We start from the raw sequence: 11,061 nt of genomic DNA, 5'->3' as shown, positions 1-11,061 counted from the left end.
GGCTCTGCACCAGCGAAACCAACCGTTGAAAAGTAGTTTGCTAAGTTTGAACAAATCAAAATGTGCTCCGAGGACGATGAAGGCAGTGGACGCCTTAAAAAGGTTGTTATCAACGAAAACATCAAAAAAGTCCACAAAATAAATACTTTGAAGATATCAAAGGGATACCAAAGGAATCTATTTGATGTGTTGTGAATAAATATTTAGCTGTGGGAAAGCTATTTGCAAAGTGGGTGCCGATCACACAATCCTTCAAAAATCGATCAGATCGAACTGATAATTCCGAGGAGTATTAGAAGCTGTTCCATTGTAATAAGACCGAATTTTTGCGTCGATATGTGACATTATATGAAACTTGACTGCATAATTTCACACCGAAGTTCAATTAACAGTCAGCCGAGCGGACTGCACGTGATGAACCGTCCGCAAAGCGTGGAAAGACACAAAAGTCGGCTGGCAAAATTATGGCATCAGTGTTTGGGGATGCTCATAGTAAAATATTCATCGGCTGTCATCAAAGGGAAAAACCATTAACAGCGACTATTACAATTCGTTATTGGAAGGACGAAATCGCCGAAAAACGGATTCTTTTGAAGAAGAAAAAAGAGCTGTTTCATCAACATAACGCACCGTGTCAAAAATGTCAAAAAAAAAACTGGATTTCCGGCAGAGCTATTTAAAGACGGCGGCGAAGAACTGATAAAGAGCATGCATTAGTTTCTTTGTAGAATATGATCGGCCGAAAGCATGCCCGACGATTGAAATTTAAGGGTGCTCTGCCAAATCCACAAAAATGGAGACCCCACAATCTGCGCCAACTACCGTGGGATAAGCCTACTCAACACCACACATAAGGTTCTATCGAGCGTACTGTGTGAAAAATTAAATCCCACTGTCAACAAACTGATAGGACCTCATCAGATATTCACCATGCGCCAAAACTTGGAAATGACCCGTAAAAAGGGGATCGACACATACCACGCCTTCGTCGATTTCAAAGCTGCTTTTGACAGCACGAAAAAGAGCCGCCGTGACTCTTTACTTCTTTAAGGTACTTTTTCAATTTAATTAAGTTGGCCATTTAGCGATATATTGAAATTAAGCATATATATATGTATGTATATATCTCACTTCATATTTATCAATTGACGTTAACAATTACCGTGTCCTCATTTACTAAACATAAATAATAGACTTGGCCTATTTGCAAAAACTCAAACAAACAATTAAAACGGTTAGTTCGTGGCGAAAAGTGTGAAAATTTTAGGCAATGAAGGTCATAAGACGCCAATCTACTATCGTCTAGACAGCAATTTACTTTCATTGCGTTTTTATTTGCGAAAAAAATATGTGTCACCATAAGAATGCAATATACAGACACTCAGAAGCCTTTAGATAGAATTTTTACGATATAAATAATACGAAGGATCATTATACTAAACTGACCGCAAGCAGTGCCTTGGCTCAAATATTTCATACAGGCTTAGCAACTAATTCCTCTGGTTAGCACAACCAGCTTTAAAACATACAAAGATTAATTTTTGATTACATTGTTAACAAAAAAGAACGATTTATGCCAAAAAAAACATTGTTAATTTGTATATTACAGATTAAGCGTATTTTATATGTGACCGAAGCCTTAATTTATGGTAAATTGAGCAAAATTTATACAAAAATAATTCTAAAAGTGCTCTTTTGAGTCTTTAAGAAAACAAATTACCTCCAGTAATTGTATATTCACACACATACACCTTTATTCATAGGCATATGCATTAACATATAATGAAACCTGTGCGTATGAGCAACATTATGCTTGATGTGCGGAATTTGAAATTACGCATACGCCATGGGACCCAAAATGTTTCCTGCAGATATGTAAATAAAAAATGCGATTTTAGCTGCATAAAAAAATTAAGATTGATTTTGATGTGCTTCCAGAAAACCATTACACGCATACTTATTTGCATACGAATAGCGCCGACTCACTGCGCCTGCGAAACTGACGCACCCATTTCAATGTTTTTAAATAATAAGTATGTGCACTGTTCATTCCAGAAAAAACTCAAATCGATTTACAATTGCAAGCAAACATTTTTGGGGACAAAAAATATGTTTGGATAAATTTGTACTAAAATAAAAGTATCAAACTTAACAGCTGAAAGCTGGCGGTTAAAAAAAGTTTCTAATAGGGTTGCCACTTGTTTGCAAGTTTTAGATAAACAAAATTATAAAATAATGTAATACTACTATATGGGTGGTAGAACAAAGAAGATTAATAGTTATTTCCGAAAAAAATACCAAATTTAGTTAAAGATTTTATTAAAAAATTCGTCAAATGGGTGCCAAACTTAAGAAATTTTAGCGTTTTAAGGTTGTTACTTTTGGGTATTAAGATGGCTTAAAAATAATAATTTTACGTCAAATTTTTTATTGTCTTATTAAATTCGACAACATTTCTAGAATATGGTCCTAAATTTCTAGTTGATCCGAGTAGAAGAGTTTCGGAGATACAGCCTTGAGAACTTGTGTGCTCGAGGCTAGCTGGCGCTAAGGGCGCCGTTTTTTAACGCGTTTTTCTGGAAACTGTGTTTCTCGAGAACTAATCAACCGATCTTCATGATCATCATCTTACGCAGGTCTTTGAGATACAATTCTTAAAGACGTGGACAAAGAATTTTTTTTAGGTTACAACTACTTGAAAAAAATGTTTCGGAATTTTATTTTTTTTGTAAAAATGTCTGCCAAAAATCCATATTTCATTTTTTTCCTTCTTCCAAGTTAAGATTTTAACTAAAACATGTATTTTTTCACTTTAAATGATGCGGCAAGGAGTTATCCTGCCAACGCGAGTGTATTTTCCGAGGGCTCACCGGAAATGGCGTTCCAATGGCCGAGTTTAAAATATATTTTTTTTAATTTCATAAATTCTTTGTTAATAGTATATGTTTGTAACAATAAAAAATTGTAATAAAATATTTCATGTTTTATATGAGAAAAAATGTTGAAAAAAGATGTTTTTGAAGAGGGCTTTTACCTACTTCAAAACTTACACTACAAAACTTGATGAGAAATTCAATTTAATAAAATGGTCAATTTTATGTATAAAAATTAAACGCCTTTTTGTATGTCCGCGGATAACGCCCGAACCACAGCACGGAAAGAAGTGAAAATTTGCACATGTATTCCTTTAGTCCTGCAGAAGATCCTAACGGCGGCAAAATCACGCTCGATTTCGCAATTTATGTCTATATTTATAACTCAAGAACGGATAAACCAATTTAGCTGAAAATTGGCGATGAAGTAGCTTGGAACCTCGGGGCGGCCATAGGCTACTTTCTATCGTTCTATGTTAAAAGTCACAACAATTCATAAATAGAAAAAAATTAATTTAAATTAAAAAGTCTTACTATTTTTTGCTCATAGTGGTGTATTACAATGCTGGAATGAAATAAAGTGTATTTTCGAAAAATTTTATTTAATTAAATTTATTAATAATTATGTAATTTTGGGTTCAAAATGGGAACGGAAAAAGATGAATTAAACTCTATTGCTCTACAATATTTGATGATACTTAAACACTTGATCCATTGATTGATTGCCACACGCTTCAGCCGCGGTAAGCAATCACGTGAAAAATCTCAAACTAAAAGCCCACCTGGTATTCGACTGAACCTCAGCACTTTTGGGATCATCAAAGTTTGAGATAATATCAAGGTATTTTCCAAAAAAAGTGGAGAATTAAATAAACGACTGTCTTTTTTCGTCACTTTGTATTTACACTGCATGCATACAAATTAATAAATGATGCATTGCCTGCTACCTACCGGCCGTCGTGTAATTGCGGAAGCTGAAATTGCATGCCTACTGATAATTGCTTGAAGCGAGTGCATGAAGTACGCGCAAGCGCTCAACGCCTACTCAAAGTTATTCTTTGCAAACCCAGCGGTTCCATTCTGCCGCCGCTCAAAAAGATGCCTGCATTTTTTAAATTCATAATAAATACTTTTCCACCGCCTTCAGCCTTCACTTCGTCGGTTTGTGTCTAAAATTGCCAATAATTGCATTTCGCATTCCTTAAATGAATTACTTGCAATAAAAGAAAGCGAAATTACTTTAAAAATTATTATTCACTGCAGAATTCCAATGCATTGCTTGCACAATAAATATTATTGTTTGCGTATGCTCACGCGTTTCGCGGCTATTCTTGGGCGGTTCAAGCAAACGCATGCTGCTGAATATTCCCATTTACATAATGCTTCGCATGAAGCAATGCATATCGGGCATTTGCATGCGGACGGCAGCGCATACTCGCAAAAGAAAAGAATATTAAAATCTTCGAAAAATGGAAAAGTATGTTTCGTTGCAAGCAGATGCAATTGGAATTTGGACTCTATAAATCGCAAACAATGCAACAAATATAAAAGAAATGAACATTAAATGTAGAAAATGCGTCTAATGAGGTAATAAGTGATTCAAAATCGATTAAAAAATAGTTTTTAATATTTGTGCATTTTAGTTTTGGAAAAGGCATATGATGGGAAACAAGAAAAAACGTAAACTGCGATTGCACCAAATACAAAATATTCCTTAGAAGAATTTTGATCGGTCAATTTTGTATTAATTTGTAAAATTTAAATAAGACATCTCGTCAAATAAAAAACATTTCTATATATAAACACTTGATTCTGATTCCAGTTTGTATGCCACCTATTGGTTCGTTCAAGTGATATCGTTGTTATTGTAACTTAAACACGATTTTTTATTGTTAAAAACATTTTATATATTCTCCATTTTGGTTCAATACCTTTTGCCATTTTTCGAGCAAGAGAAAGAATCCACTCTCATAAAATTGTTGATCCAATTAGGACAAAAACTAGTCCAAGTGGTTCTTGAAGTTTCGATTTGAGGTTAAAGTTCTTCCATCCAAAAATTTTGCAGATACCAGAACAGGTAATAATCCGAAGGTGCCAAGTCTAAACAATATGATGAGTGTGGTAGAACATTCCATTCACGAAGCAAAAGCTTTTGGCAAGTCACCAAACTTGTATGAGATTTCGGGTTATCCTGGAGGAATACTACACCTTTTCTATTCATCAATTCTGGTCACTTCTGTTTGAGTGCATCACTCAATTTGTCCAGCTGATCACAATTTACTTCATAATTAATAGTGTTATGGTCGGACAAAAGCTCAAAATAAACGGTTCCTTTGAAATCCCATCGAACAGGCAACATAACTTTTTTTTTTTTTGAAAAAGTTGTTCAAAGTTTTTCATGGCAGCTATGGTATATTAGTGATTCCATCTGAACCATTTCTTCAGAGATTCCAGTTTGTCTGGTGATGAAAAAATGGAATAAAGGTGTTTGCTTGCAATTTTGTATTTCCAATGGAGTCACTGGCTATGAAATCGTTGAAAATGTGGCAGAAGTGTTTTGAGTAGTCTGGGAAGGTCGTGAAGTCATCGAAAACTTGCTTCATGCTATCGAAAAAGTTAATGAAACAGTGCTTGAAAATCGTCGAGTTGACATCAGTGATATATGAGAGGATCTCAACATCTCTTATGGATCAAATGACGACATTTTTGTTAATGCTTTGGGTATGAAGCGTTACAATGCTACACGGTCTCAAAAAAGATGCTAGACAATATTCATTTATTCATTCATTTAGGGCCAACAAACAGATTCTCGTTCTCTATGATCGCCAACAGCTTATGACTCCTCGTCCCCAATTCATAGATATCGTTACGACGGTTCACGGGAGAGGTCTTCATCGGCTCCGTCTTCATGGAATCTCATCATTCAGACTCTCCATCAAAAACGCTAGTTCAGAGCCCGCCTCATGTTCGACCCGTTCCACCACGCACAGCCGTCCAAGACGTTCATCGGCATATCTGATTAGCTTGGGAAAACCATGGTGCCATCCGACACTCTTACACTTTGGAAGAGGCCTGGGATTCCCACCGACTACCTGCGCAAAGACAGCGAAGATGATCTAACATTCTTCTTGGCAAATGGCACGATCCTCTCTGCAGCGGTCGAGCTCGTCATTTTCTATTGACTTCAGCGACTTTAGCGATTTCGCTGAAGTTTTGCGCAGACGCATCCCGTTCGCGGTCTTTTACCAAGGCAGGCTTCCCCCTTATGCTATCTGGCTTTAAGCTCACTGGCCGGTTAACTTCGCTTGTCCATAATTTGGATTCTCAGCCACAAGAACTCCTTCAGAAACAGAAAAGCAGAGCTGGCCAGAGGAGGAGGCTCTTTGGACGAATAAAAAGAGAACTTTGTAGTCATTTTTAACAAATTGCTCCTAGCAGATGAAAATCTGTAACTAACTGCAAGATAACGAAGGAACTATTACTTAAGTCGCAGAATAGTATTTATAGACTTACATCTACTATAATGAGGCACTGAAATTTTTTGGAGAACATCCGCTAAAATGAGTCTGCCCTATAACAAAATTGCTGCAGCTGCAAGCTAGTAGGGAATAAGGAAACCTTTTTATATTTTCTCAGTGAATGCTCAGATCTAACACAAACCAGACACTGAATACTTGAAACCTTTCGATCAGGTACCAAACGTTGAATGACTGTCTACAAAAAGCCTAACGGATATAAGTAGTTTCATTAAGAGCACGAAATGGTTTGAGCGCAAAGAGTGAGACAGCAAATTTAAAAAAGTCCTACATGAAAGTAGCGCATTCAGCACTAATTGAGCACAGAGAGGCAGTACTCCTATATACCTACCTCAGCGCTTTTAGTGCATTCAAAAATAAGAGTTTCTTATACACTCGCGTCTAGTCTCGCCCGGTCAATTTCGCTTTCATTCAGCAGCTTCTTGGTCCACTCGAGTGTGTCAGTATGCTGCTAAGACACCTGCTCAACTTGCTTGTGTAGAGAAATCATGTAAAATTAGGGCTTATATTGCCATTATAATTGATTCAGTTATTGAATTTAGAACATATTCTTCTAAATGAAAAGTATATGATTTTTTAAAATACTAGTATTGTTAAATTTAAACTCATTTTAGTTAAAAAAATGATGCATATTTTAATAATAATTCAACTTACCCTTTTATTTATTATAATCCTAAATGCTCGCTTTGAGCAATATAATGGCAGTAACCATGAATACTAATGCTCATCCTCCAACAAATGTCTCTCTTCTCAACTGCTTTGGTTACTCAACAAAGGAAAGATTTCCAAGAAATTTTTGAGCTTCTTAGGAAAGCCGTGGAAATCAATTGTCTCTAAACTTTTTGACCAAGAGATAAAAGTTTTAGAATTAAACAATTAATCTTAAATCTCCTTTCTTCACTTCATAGAAATTTAAACTCATCCTTGGGACAATTATGACCTTTACATTTAATATATTTATGTATATTTGAAATTTCTATTTGCGCTTCGTCAACAATTTCAATTAATTAGTTTCAATAAATACGCAAACACTCAAATGTCGCAACAACATAAAAGGAACAGCGAAAACATGAAAAGGCAGCGAAATGAAGTGAACTGAAGTAGAGTGGAGTACCTAAACCACTGGCCACCGAACAGCTTGCTTGATATATGTATGTATGTATTTTGCCAAACCTGTCAAATTGCCTATATAACGACCAATGTCACATATACAGTTACATATTTATTGAACACAAATAAAATTTGCTTCGACATGCAAATACTCAAATTTCCACTTGCTGTTTTGTATACTAACACGTATGTATGTATATCTTAGTTTATAACACCATATATGTACATATGTTTGTGTTCGGCTGCTCTTTAACACAAATAAACAATTTCGAATATTTATTTTGGACTCACTCGTTTACTTTCGAACAGCTGTGCATCTATATTCATCGACAGACGCGTTTGCCCATCCGCATGCGCTTTTACTTTACCAAATTTGTTTGCCTATTAATGTAAACGCAGACATTTGCCGGCCGGTCTATCCTTGTTAACGGTTTCACTTTATTCTGTCATTCCAATTTTGGTTGCCTCTTTTATTGTAAAACTGTCCGGTCGTTGTATTTTTATGCCGACAGCGACAAATTGGACACTCGTAAAATACTGAAAGCTGTCAGAAGTCATGCACGAAGCAATCAGAACTAGAGATTTATTTGCATTGACATAAACATTTTTGTGCATGCAGACCGCGTGTGAAAAAAATTAGTTCATGAAATTAGGTACTAAAACTTAAGAATTTATATTTTAAGTCAAAAGTTTTTTAAAACTACTAAAAGCTCTTTTGTATGACTGTGTTATTCCTGATCTTGGTGGATCAAAAATCTGCTTTTTTGCCTAAAAGAAGTTATCAGCTTGTTAAATGATTTTGAAATTGCCCTGAAATCGACCTTAACAGCTGCCAAAAGTGCATAAGTGTTTAACTAGAGCTATTAGAGCCAAAGAAAATAATCGTAAGGTCTTCCAGCCGCAACCAATTTTTCATCTCAGAAAATTGAGTCGGTATACCATCTACATACGTAGGTTGCCTTTTATATTTCGCAATTCTAGAACAAAAACAAATTATAATCATCGAAAATCGCTTTATTGTTTTTCAAAATATTCTCCATTAAGACCCATACAATTATGCATGAGTTTGAACCGTTTGTCCAAGCACTTTTGCCACTCTGTTTGAGGTTAATCCAAAACATGCGTTCTGACCGTAACAACAGCCTTCAGGTGCCTTGACCTCATAGTTTATTTTTTCCGTATAGGAATGAAAAGAAGTGGTTCGGTGCCATGGCAGGACTATAAAAAGGATGACTCATCAAATGGATGTTTTGAGTACTCAAAAGGCTTTGGAGTAAGTCGATGTGTAAGAGTTTTCATTGTAGTGGTGAAAAGTGATCCGTTTTCGGCGATCTTGAAAGACAACTGGAAAACAAATGATTGTGTAGCACTCATAATTTACTGTTATCCATTGTTCTAGCGGTGTGGCTGTTTCTAGTTTCTCCAAAAACCAGGCAACCATTTGTTTGGCAGTGCTTCGTGCGCGAACAACTTTTGTTGGAATCGGCTCATCTTGAAACACTCATACAGTTGACTGCTGTTTACTTTCGGCCACATACGCGTAAATCCACTATTCCTCATTTATCACGATGTCATAGACATGTTTCGAAGCACGCCTATGGTTGGTTAACTTTACTATCGACTAATCGATACGAGCCTTTTTTTGAGCGATTTACAAATTGTGTGGGATCCAATGTGAACAAATATTTTTTGCAGTCAAATGTTCATGAAAAATTTAATGTATGCTAGTTCCACTAATGCCCAAAACAATTGTCTCGATTGCATGATAGCTCACATGACGATCTTGGAAATATCAGTTTGCCAACAGTACCAATAGTTTCCGGAACAACAACTGATTTTGGACGAAGTTCACGAAATTTGTCTAGGAGTGATCTACGACCTCGATTGAGTTTATCATATCATCGATAAACACTGGTCCTTGATGGAGTTTCATCGACAAAAATTTAATTAAGTTCATGGATGCACTGTTGCTGAGTTAATCCACGTCGAAAGTTGTAAAAATAATCGCGCGAAACTGTTGGCGTTTTAATTCCATTTTTTGGGCGAGATGAATATTTTAAATTACTGTAAGCAACACAAATAGCCTATATAATAGCCAAGGCACTCATCTAAAAGTGACAAAGAATAAAGCCAGTCTTTAAAATGTAGCAATCGAGATTTAAGTCCAATATAAAATCGGTGCAGAAATGGTCATCGAAAGAACAATTATTTGATAAAGCTATTCTATCAACTATGAATAAAAGACCCGATTTGTATAACTAAGGGTTCCAATTTAGTTACCAAAGCAGAACTTACCGTTTCTTATGCCGTTGCCATAATAGTGAAAATATCGCTTTAGCTGAACTCTTATTTTACTTCCCAATGCTGGCGTTGTCGGTTAACTTTGCTTTCAAGTAATTTAAGATAATTTTTTAAAATTCTCAAAAACAATTGTTCTCCCGTTTTTTAGAAGTTTTAAAGTTTCCTCTTTCGTTAAAGGCTTGAGATACAATCGCCTTCGAGATCTTACACATAAAAACTCATAATCAAACATACATACATATGTTTATATAGACTGTTGAAATTCCCAGTAGAAACGATCACTTGCATTTTAACTACGTTTAAGCCCTAAATGAACTCGCTAGCTCTTCATAGAGATTATGGAAACACAACTTTCTTCAAAGCAGCAGAGTTTGAAGAGTTGCGAATCGAACAAACAACTGGTATAAATACAACAGACTGGTATAATCAAATTAGATTAGAGTAAGAAGCGACTATATCACTTGACTGTGTTAGTCACATATTTTCTTGTGTTGATAGATAACTTTTTGACAAAAGGACAGAACTCATAGCGAGTTGGGTTTTTCGCGAATAGAAGTACACTAATACCAGCTCAGGCAAACAACTACATATTTTATGTAGACAGTTTTTATAATTCAGTAAGGAAACAATGATTACATCTATATTAAAAAGTTACTTTAGATACCAACTGAATGAATGTTTGAAATGAAAAATAATTAGATACAAGTATTCGAAGCAATATCAGCTGGTTGTGACAGAGAAAAAACAAGTTGTCTTCTGCGCTACAAATATTAAATGAAGAAAGGCTTGTTCAGCACTTTATGTTGCTGTTGTTGTAGCGGCAAAATTCTGCTGAGTTGACAGTCCTTGGCTGGATAAAAAATCCGGGTCTGTTCCTGTTGTGTAGACCCGACTGTCGTGGGAATGGTTCAGCACTTGATCTTTCGTATTGTCTTCAACCGACAATATCAACAGAAGCATTCTTGTTGACTAATCGAAAAGCTTTCAGAATGTCGCCCCTCAAAGATTATAGAAAAATTTGTCCTGCGCAAATACCAAAGTGTATAAGTATATACTCGTATGTAGATATGTATGTTTATGTATTCCTTTGTTGTTCTTTTCTACGAAATTATGGCAGGTAATAAGAAAGTTAATAATAAGTAGACTTTGAGTTTTAACTTGACAAATTAAAGAAGAAAAACTTTTTTGAAGTATGTTTTGAACAAAAATAAGAAAAATTTGTAGCTTTGGTTTCACAGAAG

This window comes from Bactrocera neohumeralis, chromosome 6 (assembly GCF_024586455.1).
Source record: "Bactrocera neohumeralis isolate Rockhampton chromosome 6, APGP_CSIRO_Bneo_wtdbg2-racon-allhic-juicebox.fasta_v2, whole genome shotgun sequence".
Taxonomy (NCBI): Eukaryota; Metazoa; Arthropoda; class Insecta; order Diptera; family Tephritidae; genus Bactrocera; species Bactrocera neohumeralis.
This window is presented reverse-complemented; position numbering follows the sequence as displayed.